The sequence below is a fragment of the Perca flavescens genome, chromosome 23, assembly GCF_004354835.1.
Source record: "Perca flavescens isolate YP-PL-M2 chromosome 23, PFLA_1.0, whole genome shotgun sequence".
Lineage (NCBI taxonomy): Eukaryota > Metazoa > Chordata > Actinopteri > Perciformes > Percidae > Perca > Perca flavescens.
Window position 1 is genome coordinate 19,862,277 of NC_041353.1, and position 22,465 is coordinate 19,884,741.

A 22,465-nucleotide genomic window follows, 5' to 3' on the forward strand; every position below is an offset into this window, starting at 1 on the left:
CTACTGTTGGTTTACAAAGCACTAAACGGTTTGGGGCCAAAATACATTTCTGAACTGCTGCTACATTATGAACCATCCAGACCTCTAAGGTGGTCCGGGACAGGTCTGCTTTCTGTCTCCAGAGTCAGAACTAAACAGGGAGTAGCAGTGTTCACTTTTTATGCAACACATATCAGGAACAAACTCACAGAAAACTGCAGGTCTTTTCATTCAAGGCTGAAGACTATTCTTTATGATGCATGCCTTTTAAGTAATTGCTCATTTCTTACATTCTTCTCACTTTTATTCATGTTTCTTTTCATACCCGTCATATTCTATTTTAGCTGTTGCTGAAATGTGCTAGATAAATAAAGCTGCCTTGCCTTGCCTATGCAAACCATTTGGAAATGTACGTGTATACAGAACAAGGCTAATCTTGATGGTAACTGATCATTGACACAATTGCTTCTCAAATGAGCAGAATATGTGCCATTCTAGATGCTGTACGGCATAAAGTGGCATGCCATTTCCTCTCCTCTCTTCTTTGCACTCACTTACTCAGTCACACAGATAATATGCATTTGCCAGCTGAATGCGGTATTTCCACAAGTCTGAATGAGGGGTAGACTGATTGTCTTGGCGCAGACTGGTCATCCTGTGGCCAGATTGGCTATGTGACTGCTGTCAGGTACACCACTGCCACACACACACACACACACACACACACACACACACACACACACACACACACACACACACACACACACACACACACACACACACACACAGGTGTATGTGACTCCTAACAGGTTTACCACGGCCGTCACGACATCACTGAAACTCTAAAATCTACTTTGCATTCTAACTTTGCATATTGTTGTCTTTTCAAATTGAGCCATTTTACCTATGCATATCTGAAGTATCTTATTGTCAATATGCAGAATGTTTGCTGTGTTTTATTAACTTTTACTTTTTTATTTATCTATCTCTATCAACTTAATAAAAAGCATGTTATAAATGTAATCACTGGTGGCTCAGCTGTCTAACTATATGTTGTGCTCAGCCTAAAATAGACTGGATGTGGTTTGGCGTTGGTACTGGTGTGTGTGTGTGTGTGTAAAATCTCTGTGGGAGAGAGGAGTTGCTGTGTCAGGCATATTACATGAGCTTGGTGTTAACCGGCAGCACTAAGCCAGAAGCTCCACAAATAGCTGCTTAATTCTGTGCTGATGAATGATTATGCACGTTCCCAATCACTCTGGTTAAACGTATACAAAGAGTAATGGAGATTGACCCAGTTGGTCAATAGGGTCGAGTCTAACAAAAAAATTCACGCCTCTTCTTCAACATGGGCACTTGTAAACATCTACAGACACTATTTCACAGTGATTTACCGTCACCATGTGACCGAGCATCATGTCTCACACTATCTTTGTCGCACCTTATCATGACTCAGTAGCTCGTCCTCGTCTACCTTCTTAGCTCCTCCTTATTGGCTCAAAGTAATCTACTTGTACCCTTCACAAACTGAGTATGTACACACATATTTAGAATAGCTAAAATCAATAAATAAATTGTCATAATGGCTACAAGTTATGGATAATGGTTGAAACTTCAAATTGAATCTGCTACTCTGAGTGGTTGATATGAATGAAAATGCGACCAAACTGTGAAAGGATTGTAACAATATCCATTTTTTGACTGACAAAAAAGGCTGGGAACATCTGACCCACATACCTTTTTACCTGCATTACATCACTGTCACTGAATAAACATTTATATCTTTATGACTGTGACACACTCACCATGTCTTTGTCCAACACACCTGTCTCACTGTAGCGAGACAGCAACGTAACACATTCCTGCCAGGCTTGTGAGTGGAAGTTTACTAGTTCAAAGTAATGGAAACAAGACCTGCAAGTTGTCTCTAGAGACCATGCTGATCTTTGCTTTTAAACAGGCTAAATAACACTACATTCTTTATGAATGTGATTTTAATCTGTAAATTGACAAGACAGTCGTGGTTGAAGGATAGCTTTTTCACATTTGTATTCTCAAAAATGTCTTATAATATATGTCTTATAAGTACATATATTTTTTTTTTGCATTCCGTTTTGTTTTCTTACATGAAGGGGCCATCATAGCTGAAAATGAAAGCCATTGGACTTTTTTGTTTGCCTCTGTCTGATTGTCAAAGGAACACAATCAAACCAAAAGAAATACTACAGGGAAAATCCAAAAAACCTCACCCCCCCATGGCTCGCTCTACAGTCCCTGATTTGTAAAAGTTTATTACGTACTGTATATGAATTTAAAGCAGTATGTTACTACGAAACGGTATGCGAACGTGCTCAAGTTGACCTTGCGTTTGTTATTTCTGCTTTGTAAAGAATGCATTACCTCCATTATTTGTGTGGTGGAGTGAAAACTCATCCCTCTCTCTTTGTGCAGAGGCCATTGATGGGGAGATTTTGCGTTGAATGGAGAGGGTAAGTCACTCAGCTGGCCTTGAATGGAGCAGAGTAGATTAAATAGACCATGCGTTATCCCTGATTACACTGCTGCTGAAATACAAGCCCTTTTACATGATCCTCTGCATAGTTCCATCATTGTCAAAATAAACTTTCTTACTGTAGAGAGTCATCCTAACGTTTTGCATTGCATTGCATTGGTAGATTATGGATTGCACAGAGAGCCTCACTTTTTCAAAGCTTTACAAATAGTTTATTTAACTTAAAACCTATTTAACATTATATTTAAGTGTGCTAAATGACAGCAGAATAAATCGGAAAATGTACAAAAATGATTAACAGTCAGAATAAAACTTATCACATCCTTTCTTACATCTTACATCCTCTACTCTCTGTCATATGTTCTCAATAATAAAACTTTCCCTGCTGCTGTACTTCACTTTTTAGCTTTCATTATAACTAAGAAATTCAACCTGCCAAAGTACATGATGATGCACTTCTACTCTACCATCATTGAGTCCATCCTCACATCCTCCATAGCCATCTGGTACACTGCTGCCAGCCCCAACAACAAGGGAAGACAGCAGCGTATCATCCACCCTGCTGAAAAGGTGATTGGGTGCAATCTGTCGTCTCTCCAGGACTTGTACGTACCCAGGACCCTGAAGCGGGCAGGAAAAGAGCGGAAAGGCGGAAAGATTGTAGCTGATTGCTCCCACCACAGACACAAACTTTTTGAAACACTACTTTCTTGTAAGAGGGTTCGGTCTATCCATAGACTCTATAAAAATAATGGACTAGCTTCCAGGTCTGAAAAGTGAAGCCAATGGGGAAGTGCCATCAACCTGCATTCTATCTAATTTCCAGCAGGGTAATTGCAAAACCAAAATCTGTTTCTATAGAAGTCTATGAGAAAATTACCCTACTTCTCACTTGATTTATTACCTCAATAAACATTCATACAATCAGTTTATTGTCTCAATGGCTACTTTCATGTCTTCTTCAAAACTGAACTTTTGCACAACATTTTTGCACATCCTGCACTAAATCACACAGCCTTCTTTTCTTATTTTTAAACAGTTATATTGAACATATTGGTCCACAAGTTAATGTATGGGGCAACCACTAAGACAAATTCCTTGTGGGTGTTAATTACTTGGCAATAAATCCTTTTCCATTCTGAACTTTATTTTGTAAAAATGACAAGTGTCACTCCCTCAAGGATTTTGAACTCTACAAACTACTCATATTCTATTTATTCTCTCATGGTTCCATAATCCGTGTACTGTATGTGGATGATACTCATCTCTTTGTTGCAGGTAATCTATCTGATTGCTCAAAGCTCTTTAATTTATGGTGTGTTCAGACAGAACGCCAGATGAACTTAAGAGGGGGTGCAGTTGCATACAACGTCAATGAAAAGCTGCAATAAGATTGAAATATACCTACCATAAATATACTGTAAAAACCTGAGCACAACATCTGATGCAGACCTAACGCTCAAATGAACATAATAATATCACAGGGTCGTGTAGAAGGAGGATAACTGGGATGCTTTTTTTTCTGTACAGAGATACACATTTGAAGATTGTACTTCTATGGGATGATTGTATTTTTCTGTCGGGATTACTGCCTTTATTGGATAGTGTACAGTGGAGATCAACAGCAGGAAGTATATTGAGGGAGAGCGGGGTGAGAGGTGACAAAGGTCCCTGGCACGCTTTGAAACCAGAATGCTGTGGTTACATGGAATGTGCTTCACACTGCAGGGAGCCCAGGAAGCCTCCGCCACAAAGAATTTCAACTTCAAAATAGCGAATTTAAGAAAAGTGGGAGCATTGGGGGGTGAAAATGTATTACTTTTAACTGGGAGCAATAGCATTTCTGAGTAACTGCCCCATTGTCGGTGATGGTTTGTGAACCTAAACTTTATGCCAACACATTGTTGACTTAAGACATAAAGTTGCAGAGACTGCTGCTGCTGATGCATTCAGCATCAAATTGTAGTGGAAAGAAGAACTCAGTCACATTGCAACATTTATATGCACACTGTGTGCGTGACTTCCCATTGTCTGTGTGTTGCTAATCAAGCCTTAAACCTGTTTGTGAGAAGGACTGCAGAGGACAGGCAGATAAATCAGATAAAGGTGCCAACAGGCGAGCTGGCAGTCAATAACATAATTCCCTTTGGGCCCAAATAGACACCAGATTAGTCACTGGATCGAAAAAGAGCTACATCTCCAAAGAAGAGAAGTTGCCAATAAGAGAAGTTGCCAAGGTGGCTTACTTCCTGTTATATCGGTGTCCTGGCTCTTCCTAATCCCTCGCCAAGTTAATGGGTTAGAGATGGCTAAATAATAGGATAGTCCCGGGCTGCAAACACGGCAACATTAGGACAGAGAGGAGAGGAGACATGGAGGAAGATAGGGAAGGAAAGGAAAGGAAGAAAAAAAGAGAGGAAAACAAAGACTTATGGTGAGGCAAGAAAAGGAAGGGTAAGACAGTAGGAGAGAAAAAAAAGGTGAAAAGAGAAGTGACGAGGAGAAAAGACATGACAAAAACAGAAGAAGTGGAAAGGATAGACCGCATAATAAAAATGGCGTTCCTTCCATGTGAGAAAAGTCACGTCCGCCTTCACCTTCTACCCTTTCTTTTTCTTTCCCCCTCTACATGAATAATTGAGAGAGTGATGTGCGGAGGCTCACGTAGTCTCAGCATGACAGAGGAAAAAAAAAACAAGGCGGGGTAATACCACTGGTGAGGAGGGACACCTACATGTTGATACATCTAATTACTGCAATCTAAAGTCAGAACAGTGAGAAAAGAAAGCATGCAGGGTTTCAACATGCATGGTAATAATGTACACACACGTTACTCAAAGGCAGAAATAATCTAATTGGTCGATTTAAACCTCATTAGGCGTAGTCATTTAAGCAATCTTCCCAAAATGTAGAGACTTCTGCACTTCTGTCTTTAAGAATTTATTTCTCTACTGACAATTTGTTGGCCATTGCAAATATGCAATACTAAAACACTGCTATTCAACGGGTGAAGTTAAGGCTAAACAAAAATGCTCTGGAGGCAGAAATAATCCAGCTGCAGTAGGTTTAGATTTCATTATAACACATGAAAAGACCAAAGCGGTCTCTCAACACCTTCCAACATTCCTAAGCCCATTTATTTCGACTGAAAACGTCAATCTTCAAAATGCGTATAGGATGTGTGTTGGCGGCCTGGGGGTTAAAGAATTGATTTTAAATTTTTCAAGTCAGTCTTACAATAATTTGTAGTAAATGAATGCACCTTGACTTACGTATTTACATGCACTGTAGCTACCTGTTGTATGTACAATATGACCTGTGTACTACTAGCTAGAGATGTTCCGATACCGATACCAGTATCGGCTCCAATACTGCCTAAAACGCTGGTATCGGGAAGTACTGGAGTTTATGCACCGATCCGATACCACGTAATAAAGCCCTAAAGAAAATCTACATTAAAGTAGTTTATTTATGATCTTTTTCCGTTATAACTGACCGTCAAAACTGCATAATAAAATAAAGTTCTGCGGCGTTCATTGTTTGTTCATGTTTCACAAAGAGTTTAACCTGAGCCAGACCGACAACAAAGATAGAAATAATATCACATCCATACAGGGATAGTAGTATACAGTTGTAAAAGGAACACGCCGACTTATTGGGAATTTAGCTTATTCACCGTAACCCCCAGATTTAGATAAGTCGATACATACCCTTCTCATCTCAGTGTGTGCTGTAAGGCTGTCTGACGCCGCCAGCGGCATCAGGCCAGCACAGAACACGCAGGTGAATGGTTCCAGTAATCCTACTGCTCCGAATTGTGACAAAAGTGACAAAATAACGCCAACATGTTCCTATTTACATGTTGTGATTTTTAGAGTCACAGCGTGTACAAAAAACAACGTAACATGAGACAAAGCCATCTTCTAAACCTAAACAAACCGGGAACTATATTCTCAGACAGGCTTGCTGCAGAGCAAATCACTCCGTCCAAGTAGCAGAAGTAGCAGTGTTTCGCCTTCTGAGAATATAATTCCCGGTTTGTTCTCATGTTACGTTGTTTTTTGTACACCCTGTGACTCTACAAATCACAACATGTAAATAGGAACATGTTGGCGTTATTTTGTCACTTATTCGGAGCAGTAGAATTACTGGAACCAGTCACCTGCATGTTCTGTGCTGGCCTGCTGCCGCTGGAGCCATCAGACAGCCTTACAGCACGCACTGAGATGAGAAGGGTATGTATCGACTTATCTAACTCTGGGGGTTACGGTGAATAAGCTAAATTCCCAATAAGTCGGCGTGTTCCTTTAAAACATAATAAAATGTATGACCCACTGGTAACGGATCGGTACTCGCTATCGACCGATATGCAAGTTCAGGTATCGGAATTGGTATCGGGAAGCAAAATATGGTATCGGGCCATCTCTACTACTAGCTAATCACTTCCTAACAACATGCTGCTCATTGATGTGTTTTTAACTAGATGCTGCTCATTCATGTGTTTTTGGAGGAAGAAGATTTATCAGGGGGTGGTTTGGGTATTTAATGATTAAAAAATACAGACTATCACCAGCCCTAACCTTTAATCGATTAGTAGTTTTTAGAAAAATACAGATTACTTTGTTGCTGCATTATGACATCACATGACAGCATGTTTTGGGTGTATTTATATCAATATGGGGGATAATACTCAGGTGTCCACTTGTATATAAATTATAGTGAAAATGTACCCCAGCACATACAGTAATGCTATGCGATGTCCCATACTGGACACGTCTCAGAGTAACTTTTTTCATGTCAAATGTGAATATTTCAATGGATATTCCAAATACAGTATATTTAAGATGTAGCCTATAATGAACTACGTGTGGAGCTAATTCTCTGTTTTCGTAGGACGGGCGCTCACACTGACACACACACACACACACACACACACACACACACACACACACACACACGCTGCTCCTCCTTGTGAATCCTAAATAGGGTGTCCGGTAGCGCGGATACAACTGCCCGCCGGCCTGGGAGTGCACCATCCCTTAATCAATATTAAATCAATGTTCTTTATTATCAACATTCCTTTGAAGACATTTGGCAGAGCAGCAGTGTCGTCTTTTTTTTTGGATTGCTTTCGTGAACTTCTACTATCTAGCCTACTTTTTGTTCTCAACAGAGTCTGTTTCAGCCTTTCGTCTTCTCACACAGCTTCTGTGCTTTGCAGTGCAGAGGGATTTTTTTTTTCTTTTCTTTTTTTAAGTGCTTGTTCCGCCCCCCATGTGTCATGAAAAAGTCCTGCCCCGGGCAGCTACTGGGTAGAAAGCAAAAAAAAACGCCAGAATTTGAAGTAGAGTGAGACCTGTTTCCGCAGGTCTCCCTTCCCCTTTGTTGCATGGGAATATGCATGCGCAGAACAGCCAATAGGAACGCTCTCTCTCTCTCTCTCTCTCTCTCTCTCTCTGAAATGACCTGTGACTGGCCAGTCTCCCGTCAAGGGCTAGACTTTCTAAAGCCTAAAAACAGAGCCAAGGGGAGATGTCTAGTTTTCCCTCAGACTACTTGAATTACAACATGCAGAAAGATTTTTTTGGGATTTTTTTACCCAAAAAATAAAAATAAAATAAACTGCCTACCACAGCTGTAAGGCTCCCGTACATATTTTTCATTATTCATCATATCGTCAGTTTTGAACTCTACTCAAGACTGTGCATGCACAGGTCCCAAAATATACCTAAATCAAAACTTTCCAATATGTTCTTTCCATGTCCTAAGAAAGTTCAATCAATGTGTGTCAACATGAGCTACTCTCTCTCAAAGCAAAAACCAGAGAAGTAAGTGATGTCATCAAGTATCAATTCTGGGGCTGCACCATAGCCAACGAATGGGAGGCTGATTTTGTGGATCCACAGAACGTTTTGTTTTGTCTTTTTTTTATACCCAAATGAGCTTTATACTCATAACATACATACTATAACATTTCTGTCACCTATAACATCTTTCCCAATTCATTGTCTATGGAGCAGTTTTTCTTCATTTACTCTCTAACTGGGACGTTTTGGGACAGACTGGCGCGGATTGCTATGGACGAAGTACACACGGTGATACACTGGTAAGAGCAAATTGTGTTTAACCATGTATCCAGCTAATTCAAATAGCTTACGTTACTGTATTGTGTAAACAGGTAACGGGTGTAGTGTTTTCTTTTGTGGGGGTGCAAATGTTCCACCAAAGTTCCTTCCCGAGATTATTTTGCAAAGGCACTGTTGCTAGGTCTGGAGCTTAGCCCCGTCCAAGATAATTATTTGTTTAAAGAAGTGCAAACAACCCAGAGCGTTTTTTTCCTCTTATCACACGGTGGCAGTTTTATTCACATAGATAACTTTAACTAGTAACTAGTTAAGTTTAGGCAACAAAAATACTAATACTTAGTTAGGGTTAGGAAACAAAGTCTGAGATAGGGTTAGGGTAAGTCCCGTAAAACGTAATTCTTCACAGAGTACGTCAGGGACTAAGGTCCGTAAAAGTTGGTTAGCTTAAAAAGTTTAATGTGGGACATGAACCCCTGTTTCCTGTGTTAAATTCCTTTGTTTGTTTGAACCGTCCACCACCTTAACCTACCTCCTCATTTTCTCCCGCAATAATTACTCATTTAGTCACTAGCTGCCTAACAACAACAATAAGATGCTTGCCCAATCAAACTATAGGGTCGTTTTCTGGGTGAAGATGGTCTGTCTGTTTAGTCCTGGTAGAAATATTTGGCCATCATATATGCAGAACATAAAATTACACATGACACAGAATATGAAATGAATAGGATCAGTTCCATGCACACACAGAGGCAACCAAGCCAGCACCAGCATCTTTATGAGAGCAGAAACAGCTGTTACAGTACATGGACTCAGTGAGCATTCGGGTGCCGGAGCGACTCCTGCTGCTCATGCAGATTTTGATCCGCACATGCAGAGAGGTGTAACTCAAGCGAAGATAATTTCTGCCCCAGGGAATGTTTGCATAGTTAAAAGTACAATTGGCCAAATAGCAAACATTCCACTGCCGCTGATATTGACTGTGGTTTTTATATAAAAAATATTGATGACCTTTGCCATAATGGCCAGCCTTAACCTCCTCCGTGCCATACTCAGAACAAACTTTCACTTGATCCCTACTTTTACTAAATAATATGCATGCATGTGTGCAAGTGTAATGATGCCATCTCTAGAGCAAATTTAGGGATATCATCTTTGTCACTGGTGCGTTTCACAAAATCATATCAGGAGAGACACTGGAAAAGTACCACCTCCCCCAAAAAGTATCACTGGATTGTCTAGCGTGCGAGTCAAAGCGAGCTTAGACTAAACGTGGGCACTAATTTGTGTTTTGACCAGACTCACTGTCTGCTGAGAGAGAGGAAAAACACTGGAATGAACTGAATCTGCCTCTGTTGCTGACCCAGATGGACGAGGTGACGTTTCCTCAGTGCACCAAGAGTTCATTGATTCTTAGTGGTCCCCAGCTATTGTGTTCATATCTCTGTGTGTGTGTGTGTGTGTGTGTGTGTGTGTGTGTGTGTGTGTGTGTGTGTTGTATTTCAGTAGCAAAATGCAGGAGGAGGCCAAGCCCATGGATTACATGACATGCAGGCTCAACACAACAAAAATTCATTCCCGATATTAAAGCATGTTTGATAATGTTTGCAATTGAAAAGTTCTCCATCACTTTTTCCTCAAAGTTTCACACAAGTTGAATTTGGGTTTCCTTTAAATTGCAGTCATCCATACCTGACCAGGATTAGAGCAGAACTGAACATTTTGTGTTAACGGAGCTGCCAAACCTTTCCTCTGACCCAACGTGTATATACAGAAGGTGAGAAGCACCCTGGGGTGAGGCGGATTAGTGGTGAGCTGATATCACTAACAAATACATGTCATTACAAATAAATCTCAATGAGCCTCAATAATATCACTTTAGAGTAGTGACAGTTGACCCTGAGGATATTTGTTCTTTAAACTTGATCTCTGACACATGGGAAGTTTTGAATGATTGTAATCAACTTCTTTATTTTAAAATTGCTGTAATTGGATTTTGAAATAGCAATTGCAAAACCTGTTCAAGCTCTAGTTCACAGGGCTCCCTAGTAGCTTGTCCAAGTGAGGAAGAAACATCTACAATGAACAGGCCTACAAGAAATGGAAAAGCATTTTTTACTCATACTTATGCATTACTCTTAGCTAGCTATTTTAACTAGAAAGGCGCTTGGAGAGCACAGACCTCCACCAAGGCATGCCCTATCTCACAATGTTAATGTAGGGGGAATTTTCCCAGTCATGAACCAATTCTTCAAATTATTCTGACACCACATGAATGCAGCACAAACGCCCTACCTGGCAATGTTAACGGAAGTGAAAAATTATTTGTATGAACCCCGGTGCTTTGGATCCAGTCGAAACATTTAGTTGGTTCTTCTGTGGCCCGTGCTACACCCTTCCACCTAATTTCATGAAGATTGGGCCAGAAGTTTTTCCGTAATCCTGTTGACGGACAAGCAAACACCAAAAACAAATGGACAAACCGAACCAAAAACATAACCTTCTTAGTGGCGGTAACAAACAAAAACACCGGACCGAAAGCATAACCGTTTTGGCGGAGGTAAAAACGAGAAAAACAACCCTTCTTTGGGGAGATAATAATTACTTAAACTCTGTCTAACTTGCAAAAAATATAAAGTTTAATAGTGCTGCATTATTAAACAAACAGCATGAGGAAAGAGCTGCAGGTAAACATTCGGACTGAAGGAAGGTGAATTGCAGAGATGAGATATGATGCTACCGGCGTCTCCACGCTGAGATTAAGCTGCATTTTTTGAATCATTTTAAACTAAAAACAAAAAAATAAAAATTATCTTAAAGGGATACGCCACCATTTGTTGAAATAGGGCTCATCACGGTCTTCCCTGGCTGTAGATAGGTGGGCCAACACATTTTTTGTCTCAGTGCAAGTAATTAGGTTTTTTTTTTGGCTCACTTTTACTCACAACATGCTAACCGGCAACACAGGATCCCATTCACTACGCTAAGCTAACTAGCGGCGCCGCTGCCGGTGTTGCACCGGACTAAAACGATCCATGCACAAAAAATGCGTTGGCCCACCTATCTACAGCTAGGGGAGACCATGATAAGCCCTATTTCAACAAACGGTGGCGTATCCCTTTAAATTTGAACTTTGCCCTGCAGGATTATTTAGGAGTACACAAACCATCTTCAGAAACGCTTCACTGTCAGAACACTGCGATTTGTCAAATGGAAACTCTCATGTTTGACGCCACAATACCACCTACCCAACTTGACCTCCAGGTTTTTGTCGCTGCCTGCGTCAGAGGAACAAATCCCTACATAAATCTGATTCATTACAAAAGACCTGTATTGTTCTGAACTACAATACATCAATTTTTTTTAAGGAAGTACTTTATCTGAAACTGCCTGAAAGTCATGTAACACAACATCTGATTCCTTTGATGCTGAAGTAGGTGATGATGGTGTGTGTCTTTTGCAACAGAACTAAATGTCCCCTAGTTGCATAGCCAAGTTCCCAATGTTGCAACAAGTCACTTCTGCAAATCTAAACGTTAAGCTTACACTCAGTGTGACCCTGTTCAGCCTCACAGCCATTTATCACCCCTGTTTCCCTGAGAAAATAACCAATCTTCCAATCTTTGTGGCTTTCATGTAGAGTTATACAGTTATTTGTGGTTTGAGGAGGGTTTTTATTCACAATGTTTGGGCTTATCAAACAGTTTCAACACTAATCTTTAGCCTCCGAAGTTACCAGAACTTTTCATATCAGATCTGAGAGCTAAAAATACAAAAACTTGACTGACACATTTATCATTGTGATATGTTTCATCAGGAAAATGTACTTAAAGTATTACAAGTAAAAGTGCTTAATGTAGAAAAATCCTCACATTTTAGAAACTAGAAACAATCCAAATAGTTTAATCTTCTAATCATTTCAGCTGGACTTGTAGGCCATTATATTGTTAGGTAGTTTAATTTATAATAAAACATTGTATTTTATAAACTACTATGTGATTTGTGTGCAAAAATCTGAATTTGTAACTAGTAACTAAAGCCGTCAAATTAATGTGGCTGAGTAAAAAGAAAAAGTTTTCTTTCTGAAATGTAGCGGAGTAGAAGTAGAAAGTGGTATGAAAAGAAAAGACTCAAGTAAAGTACAAGTACCTCAAATTTGTACTAAAGTAGACTATTTGAGTAAATGTACTTAATTATATTACACAACTGCCTCTGGCTCTATTCATAGTTGAATACTAATCATACACTGGCAGTCCTAAAGAGAGAGAAAAAAACATGGCAATATGAAATGCAATTGATTGAGCTTCATTTCAATCATTTTTGTCAAAAACATTTAAACTGAATTGAGGATTACATTGCCAGTGTGCATACTGAATTGTCAATTGCAAAATGCATATTCAAATTGAATGACATTGTTGCAAATTGCAATTACAATCGCAAAGTACAATATTTCTCTCTGAAATGTAGTGGAGTAGAAGTAGAAAGTGGCATGAAAAGACTCAAGTACAAGTAACTAAAATGTGTACTTAAGTACAGTACTTGAGTAGATGTTCTTATTTACATTCAGCATGTATAAACAAACCAAAGCTAAAGCTAGCCATAGCGTCAGTGCTGTGTGCGACTTTGTTAAGCCGTTCATTTGGTGACAGACTCTTTCAGCGTGACAGCAGGTGGATCTTTCCGGGGAAAGTTTAACCTTCTGATCCTTTGTTCTCTCAGCTGTAGGGCAGCTCTAAGGGTCTTAACCAGGATCCTTTACAGACCTGCTCTGCGTGTGCATTTCTCTACTTCACCATCTCAATCACGAATCTCAGCAGGCCTTGACATCCAAACCAGGAGCAAAAATACCAAACCAATAGCAGCCGCTCCCCTGTGAGGTGACATCAGGTTGGACTTTGCAGCCAACGGCTCCTTAATCCATCAGGTCTAAAACTGAACAACATATCATGACAGTATCTGCTCTTAGCTGCTGATCATCCTCTTACTGTAACTCTCAGGATGCATGGCCCACTAACATAACCCTGATCTCCAAACGATGCATTTAGTGCAACATACCACGCAGGTCATTATATAAATCTGACATTAAGCTCTAATGCTTTATGCTGCAGTCACTGCTTCAAAAGGTAGAAACTGCCACAGCCAGTGGCAGAATGTAACTAAGTACATTTACTCAAGTACTGTACTTAAGTACAAATGAGGTACTTGTACTTTACTTGAGTCTTTTCTTTTCATGCCACTTTCTACTTCTACTCCGCTACATTTCAGAGAGAAATATTGGACTTTTTACTCCACTACATTCATCTGACCGCTTAAGTTACTAGTTACTTTACAAATGAAGATTTTTGCACACAGAACACATTTTAGTAGTTTATAAAATAGTAGTACTTTTACTTTTAATACTTTAAGTACATTTACCTAATGATATTTACATACTTTTACACAAGTAACATTTTTCAATACAGGACTTTTACTTGTAACAGATAATTTTTTTACAGTGTGATATTAGTACGTTTACTTAAGTAAAGGATCTGAATACTTCTCCCACCACTGCATTAGTATCGTAGCAAAGACTGTACGTGCGTCTCAGACAACCTCTCACCAGCACAGTTTCACTTTCAAAAGCCCACACTTTTCAGAGTATTTTTAGATTTTAGAGTTTAGATTCCTGATTTCACCTAAAACTGCTGTCTATTTATCCATATAATGCACAAAAAAGTCTCCTGACATATTTGTGCAATTTGCAAATTGATATAGAAATCTAGAAATGACAGACTTTGCCCACAGAGACCATGACAACTCCATAATTTAGAAAAAGAAATTGAAAATTATTGCTATTTTTTTTTTACTATTTAAATTTCCGTTAATAGTACATTTGTACTGTAGAACAATTTGACACATTGTGCGTGGCTGTTATGCACTGACCGGAAATTACTTTTCTTATGATTATTAATGGTAAATTGCAGCCGGGCCGAGCTTTACCGCCACCTTTTCCGAAACTTGAAACCACTTGAAATTGAAAAAATACATTTGTATAGTTCGGTGTTAAATTGCAACCGCTGCAGCTTCCTCGCTCATCAGATTTTACAAGTTTGAAAATACGTTGGTGATCCGGTAGCTTCCGCTTTGTAGCAGAGATGGCAACTGTTGAGGGTGAATTCTGTCCAGCGATCCACACTAAACATATGGCCATACTTCGCTAGTGTGAACGCACTATGTACTGAAAATTTGCAGTTTGAGACACATGACTTGCAAATATAAATAAATATAATTAGCTTTTGATCTTCAAGCTATTTCTTATACTGTGGATATCAGTCAATTATTGACATTGTATTCTGCATGTCTGTCCAGAAAACAGCTACACACCTCTGGAAAACACAACGTGTGTGGGTGCAGGTGTTTTAACATCAGCTGTCAATTCCATTTTATGCTTCTTTATACTTCTACTCCACTACATTTCAGAGGGAAATATTTTACTTTTTACTGATTGGGTCATCATCATCTTCCAGCAACTACTGGAGGAACTTCAGAGAAACGGATTTCAATTTTGCTCATACTTTCCGTAAATTGAGCAATACTGGGATGAGATTGACATAACTTTCAATTTAATTTTTATGATATAAATCCCCCAAAGGAACTGGCATTTAACTGAAAATTCATAGGAAGGTTTCGGGAAAGAACTACAATTCCGTACTAATCACAGGAAATTGGAGACAGCATTAGCAGTACACCTCCAGTTTAATTGTAAGTGTCAAGTGTGCTGAACGTGCAAATGTGCAATGCAATTCCACAAGTACAGTATGGCGAATAAAGTTTCCAACAATATGTGAATCATGATTGTGCTCAAATGGAGCAGTTCTTTTAGGATATTCCTCTGATAATCATCTTATTAAATTAAGTAGTACCTAGTTACGAGGAAAATATTTGAAAAAGATGGACCTGTAAAATACATTATTTACATACAATCAGTCACATCTTACTGTATAGTATACTGTATATATATATATATATATATATATATAGTACTGCTGTCTTCTAGTGTTTGTGTTGTAGTACAGTGACTTCACAGCTGGATGTGCTCTGACACAGCAGCTGGATAGACAGAAGCACATTCAACCTGCTGTATCAGATAACCACACCATGTACTGTACCAGCAGATTAAACTACACTGTAGGTACACATCATCTGTGACCCCACTCATTTGTGTGTGTGTGTCTGGAGGAGGGCTCACAGTTACTCTGTGTGTCTGACTGTGGTGAGATCAGTGCCTCCTGTTCAATTCATAATGCCATCTAATGTAGACGGAAACACACACACACAAAGCAAAAGCATTTTCTTTTTATTAATGTGCACCCTCTTCAGGAAAAAAAGTGTAAAAGCAGATAAAATAGACTAAATGAAGGTCTGTCAGACCAAACTGTGTCACAAACTTTGCTGACCCACCGATGTCATTATTCAAAGATTGCAGTAACATTTACTGCAGCTTCTTCTAAATATTGAGATGGGAGTGATCCAATGAGTTTAACAAATTGCTTTCCAAGTTGCAACATGATGTCATTCTGTTCATTTTCTGCTGCTGTTACAATGTGAAGGTGGTATAACTCTAGAAAACACATAGCAGCTAAACTAAAGAATCACTAGAATCCAGTGGTGGAAGAAGTACTCGGATCTCTTAGTAGAAATACCATGGTCCTATAATACTCCATTACGAATTAAAATCCTGAAGTATTATCTGCAAAATTGAGCTGGAACTACTGAAACATCGTGCCACCCCATATCATATGGTGGTTCAATGACGATTAGCACGGAACAATCAATCACTTTAAAGGACCAATGTGCGGGAATTTCTCCCATCTAGCACTGAGATCATATATCGCTATCAACTCTCTCGCACCACACAGTTCAAAGTACATATTACAGCTACAGTAGCCTTCAAGCTTCAAAAAGCCGATCTCTTGCTCTTTTCAATATCCTTTTTCTTTTTCTGGGCAAAGAAGAAGACTCCTGTTCCTGAAATTTGGATTTTGAATACGTGTGGTCCTCCCAACTTGCTGGGGACGGGAAGCTACGATACCCATTAGCAGCATATTTCAAGATGGCACATGAACATGGAGCGTCTACCCCAGTTCATGTGAATGCAAATGTAAAATTTCAAGCCAAAAGGAATACTTGGAATTGATGGTGGTGGTAAAATATTCATGAAAAAGGACAAGTTTGTGAACTGGCAATACAGATTTTGATAATGAACAACTAAACACGTTACACACTGGACCTTTATTGGCTGCCACTAGGCGAATCTAAAAAAGACAAATTACTTGGATAACTTACAGTAGAGCCACCTACGGTTCTTGAAAAATTTAATTGAGAGCTATATAAATCTCATCCCAGCATTGCTTCAGTTTGTTACAAGACCAGAAAGTATAGCAAACTTGGAAGCTGTTTCTCTGCAGTTCCTCCAATAGTTGCTGAAAGATGATGATGACCCAATCTTCACAGTTACGTGACATATCTTGCTATAAAATTCCATTTAAATTCCCTCCAGCTGTTAGAGGAAGTTACGAGGTTTGATTCAGAACAGAAGTCCTTTCTCTTTGTGATCACTTCACAAATTGTTAACTCTTTAAATGTCTGTCAGTGATTTTTAATGTATGTGAGATATACGTGTGTATGTGTGTTTGTTTTGTTATGGTTGTCTAAGCTACTGGATGCCTAAAATTTCCCTAGGGATGAATAAAGTATCTATCTATCTATCTATCTATCTATCTATCTATCTATCTAAAACGAGTCATGTGATTCGAGAATCGGATGTGTTTTTAAATGTAAAAAGTACACAGAAACTAAAAGTGCCAAATACAAGAGTAAAATGTAAATTTTTCCCTATGAAATGTAATGAAGTAGAAGTATAAAGTCGCATACAATGTAAAAGTATGTCCAAATTAAATACTTTGCCTATTTCAATCCAGCTCTGTGTCATCTTTGTGTGGGCAGTGTGTGTAGGCGAACAGTGTTTGCTGAGATCCACCGGATGATGCAATACGCGTAGTTTCTTTTCAGACCTTTGCTGCTCTGCTCAGCTGAGAACTCCGTGTGCAGCGGCCACGGAAGAAAGTTACACACCATTCATTTGCCCACACATGGATGACACATAGCTGGATTTAAATCAAGTACAGTACTTGAGTCAATGTACTTACCAACACCGCTAGGATCTATCCCAGTCCAGTTTAGCTAAACTTAGGCTGGAAAACTTTCACTCTGTATGATCACTGTATTTTAAAGAAAGACACTGCTGCCAATTAGCGCCCAATGTCACAATTAATAGTTGAACGTCACATTTAGGGCTGCAAAGATTAACCGATTAGTTGTCAGCAATTAAATTAATCAACAACTATTTTGACAATCGATCACTTTGAGTCATTTTCTTTTAAAGAAAAAACCTAAATCTCTGATTCCAGCTTCTTAAATGTGAATATTTTATAGTTTCTTTACTCCTCTGTGACAGTAAACTGAATATCTTTGAGTTGTGGACCAAACATTTGAGGACGTCATCTTGGGCTTTGAAAAACACTGACCAAAAAATGAAATTGATCAATCGAGAAAATAATCGAAAGACTCATCAACTATGAAAATAATCGTTAGTTGCAGCCCTAGTCACATGGATTCAATAAATACTTTAACTGATATGTACATTTTTATGAAAACTGAAAAATATGCCACTTTTAATAAAAACAAAAAATAATTTGGTGTGATTTCAATTTCAATATGAGGAGACAGGTCCAGTAAACACAGTCTCATTTGGAAATGAAGCAACATCCTGGCAATGCTGCTGAACTCAGCACCCAGGCTAATGTGGGGCACCTTCAGACCCAGACAAGAATATAAACAGGAAATGTGCTGACTAATAGGATTATGGGTCAGCTGCATGAAGGAGGGCAGTGAACAGTACAATGCAGTACAATGTGTGTGTGTTGTGTCAGGATAACTTTTTATTTTTTTACTTTATCATGGTTTGAGGATGTTTGGATGTTTGTTTCTTCTTCAGGTGAATTTTTTCCCCAGCAAAATGAAAAACAACTTACAATAGTTTGACAGCCATTGTTTTTCATCAATGTTATCATTCGGGCACTTGTGATTTGCTTGAGTTTTGAAATAAAATAAATTGGTGTCTGTAATTTTGTCTAATTAGATTTACCTCTAATACAGAAGAACAGAACAATACCTGACTTTGGGAGTTTGCCTGGTGTCTGACCTGATGTTCTTCTTTTTCACAGCGGGCATGATTACACTCCAACATCATTGTTTTCATGTGCATATCTTCAGTTGGATAAAAAAAGCTGCATGATAGAATCTGAAAAAAAGAGAATGAGAAAGTTAAATGCCACCATTTGCTTCCAGAATATCTGCCGAGGATCTCACTGGAGCTGCTTAATATTACTCAAAAAGAGTATACCGTACATGAACTCAGTTAACCTTCCCTTTGTGTCAATTTGTCCAATTTTGATACAATTGTGCCACCTGCTGGACATGGCAAGTACTACTACTAAATCTGACAATTAATCTAACCACAGCTACTGCAGTAGACACAGTTAGAAAAACACAGGTGTAAATAATAGCATTAACAATGACTGCATACCATTTAGTTTAGCCAGTTCCAGAGCTATCTGCTGTGAAAAAAGCCCATTCCTTGTCGATAGTAATGATAGTTTAGCACTGTACAGCTCAAATGTGTGGCTAATTATATCACAGGTATAACACATAGATCATAATAAAGTGATACTCCACCCAAAGTGGATCTTTTCAGTATAAAAAACCTGCAACCTGCAGGCTTGGACATGGCTGTTTTCCTCCTTCACGGAACACTAATACACAGAAACTTCAAAAACTGTTGCAGTGTATTCCACTCCACTTTCAATTTGTATGTTCTAAACATTCATATTTTTTGATGAAATATGTCTAAATACACAACATCCGTCTTAGTTCTTAACGTGTATTTGGAGAAAATTCTGGCAACAGTGAACCAAATGGCTTGTTCTACAATTGCGGTGTTTGGTAAAAAAAAATACGGAGTGTCTATTTGCACCCCCGGTACGAATAGCCTTGGCCACACTGCTGAGCTATTCACACCCTGTGACGTAACAACAAAAACAAGTTGCTCGCGTGCACCAAAATCATGGTGGACGTTCATCTTCCATGACAGCAGAAACATATAGGCATATTAGGAAAGTTTTGTCTCTAAAGTCTATAACAATTGAATTTCTAGCGGAAAATGGATACTACAGTTGCGCTTTCTGTCTTCGATTCCCCTGTGATTTGATTTTGTAATTTTGGATTGGATAATTTGCATGCAATTGCGCAAGTCAGGGTCCGCAAACGCGAATTTTTTTGGAGTGGGATTGGTTATGGTTAGGGTAAAAATGGCAGAGCAATAATATTCCAAAAAGGTGTAATACATGAGTAGTATGGATAACTGTGTGTAAATATATGCCAAGGTACTGTAAATGCACAGGGGTGCAAATAGCATACATGGATATTTGTACCAGACGGGGTATTAATAAAACACATTGCTGTGTGCACCGGCGGGGTACAAATAGCATTCATTTCTAATTGCACCAGGGTACAAATAGCATACACTGCTAATTGTACCAGGGGTGCAAAGAACCTCACCCAAAAAAATATGGGCAGATGGCCGCCCAGGTTCGTGTATACGAGATAGTTTTTCGTTTTCCGTTTTTTAATATCAAAACAAAAAACGAATAATGGGTTGTTTTCCGTTTTTTGTTTTCCTATTTACTAATGGTAATTGGGAAACTGGCCGTTATTCGTTTTTGTTTTTTTCCTTTCAAAACGAAAATCCGTTGGCCGCCAAGTACACGGACCCGCCCAGCTAAATCCAGGTTCTTTCTGAGGTTTCTGCCTGTTAAAAGGAAGTTTTTGCCTTGCTGCGGTCTCACCAAATGCATGATCTTGAGGGAATTGTTGGGCGTCTGTAAATTATAGTGTGGTCTAGACGTACTTTATCTCTAAGTGTCCTGAGATACATTCTGTTATGATTTGACTCTATAAATTAAATCTGAAAATCTGACCTGAAAAAAACAGAAAGGCAGAGCAGCAACTCCCCCTAAATCAACTGAAACATAAGGATATACAGTACAATTATTTTGTGGGACTAAAGAAAACCAAGAAGCTTTAGTTAATTGGCTGATTGGCAACAGGTGCAGTGCGTGTAAATTGATTGACTGATATATTGATTGATATAATCATGTCTGCGGCTCCACACCTGCTGCTAATTAGCTAATTGCTGCATGTCGTCTGTGAAAAAGGCCTATTGAGTTAAATTTGGTTTTGACTAGTCTCGCTTTGCCAGACCATCCACACACTGTGGAGCAGAGGAGGGTCTGGCTAGTCCACATAGCATTCAATTCAATTTTATTAGTCACATATAATTATACAGAGTATATGTAGTGAAATGCTTTGTCCAATGTCTGCATGGCTGTGCAATGTGTAAATAATAAGTAAATAAATAGAAAAAGAAGAGAAGAAGAAGAAGAAATGTCTAAAGTGCATGAGGTGTTTCCAACATGCTTGTGCTCCTGTTACTGTCCTCATTCAGTATCCGGATAGCTTGGGGATAAAAATGTTTCCGCATTCTCTCTGTGTTGGCCCTCAGGCAGCAATAACGTTTCCCAGAGCGTAGGGCAGAGAAGAGGCAGTTGTTGGGGTGACTGGGGTCTCTGGTGATTTTCTTTACTCTGGACTTTACTCTCCTGATGTATATTTCCTCTGGGTTGGGTAGTGCACTCCTGGTGGTACGTTCAGCTGATCTCAATACTATATAGGGCTTTACGGTCTTGCTGTTTACGGTCTTGCTGTTTCCATACCAAGCTGTTATATTCCCAGTAATAATACTTTCAATGGTGGCTCTGTAAAAGTTCTTAAGTAACTGCGGAGGTAGCCTAAAGTACTTCAGGCGTCTGAGGTGAAAAAGACGCTGGCGTGGCTTTCTCACCAGCGAATCAACATGTTTGGTCCAAGTCAGATCTTCAGAAATATGAACACCAAGATATGGGATGGGAGAGAAATGTGCTCTGGTTTTACTGGCATTTCTTTAAACCAATCACAATCATCATGGGCGGCACTACGCTCCGCACGGAGCCACTGTAAAATAGTTGTGCAAGAGAAAACTCAGATTGGACAGATAGTCTAGCTAGCTGTCTGGATTTACCTGGCAGAGATCTGAGGAGCAGTTAACCATAGTCCTCAGAACTCCACCGGAGTTTAAAATTCCAACACAAAAGAAAGCGGAAGGAAACGGACATCAGCGAAAAAGACATGCATTCGGCGGAATTTCCTGTGGCACCGGAGCAATCCCGGAAGTGGAACGTCAAGGATATAGACTAGGTTTTGACTAATTGAAGACTATTTATGTATATGACATATTGCAGTTGATAATGAAGACTTGTTGATATTCCATTTTCTTGTTGATATTTCTCTCACATTTAAGTTGAAGCCTATGTTATCATGCACGTGTGGCACAATATTAATTTCTGTGAGAGACCGAAAGTATAGAAAAAATTTACAATTTCAAAGTTCTCTAGGCACTGAAATATGAAAAATTTGTCATTACTACCAATGAACACTGGATGATGCTGTAGGTTTTAAGATTAGAGCAAGAACCTGAATCTGTATTTATCAAGCTTCTGAGAATTACTGGCAAGAACACTGCTAAGAATTGACTTAAAGTGCTCAGTATGAGAGTATGAGGGCGTGACGCACGTTTGTCTCTGAAGTAAAGGCTGGACTACAATAGAGCTGTTTGGAGCAGTTTGTGAACAGGGTTTTCTGTTGGAGATGGTAAGTCCCTTTGGGGGGACTTTGGGCTTTTTCACTTTGTAAACCT

At 39.2% G+C, this 22,465-nt stretch overlaps 1 long non-coding RNA gene across 1 annotated transcript in view; it reads right to left on the minus strand.

Annotated features, from left to right (window-relative positions):
• Nucleotides 1–22,465, minus strand: part of LOC114550459 (uncharacterized) — a 231,258-nt gene that overhangs the window by 7,123 nt on the left and 201,670 nt on the right. Inside the window, exon 6 of the long non-coding RNA XR_003691704.1 lies at nucleotides 18,788–18,916. This is a non-coding gene — a long non-coding RNA (uncharacterized LOC114550459). The remainder of the gene's footprint in view (nucleotides 1–18,787; nucleotides 18,917–22,465) is intronic.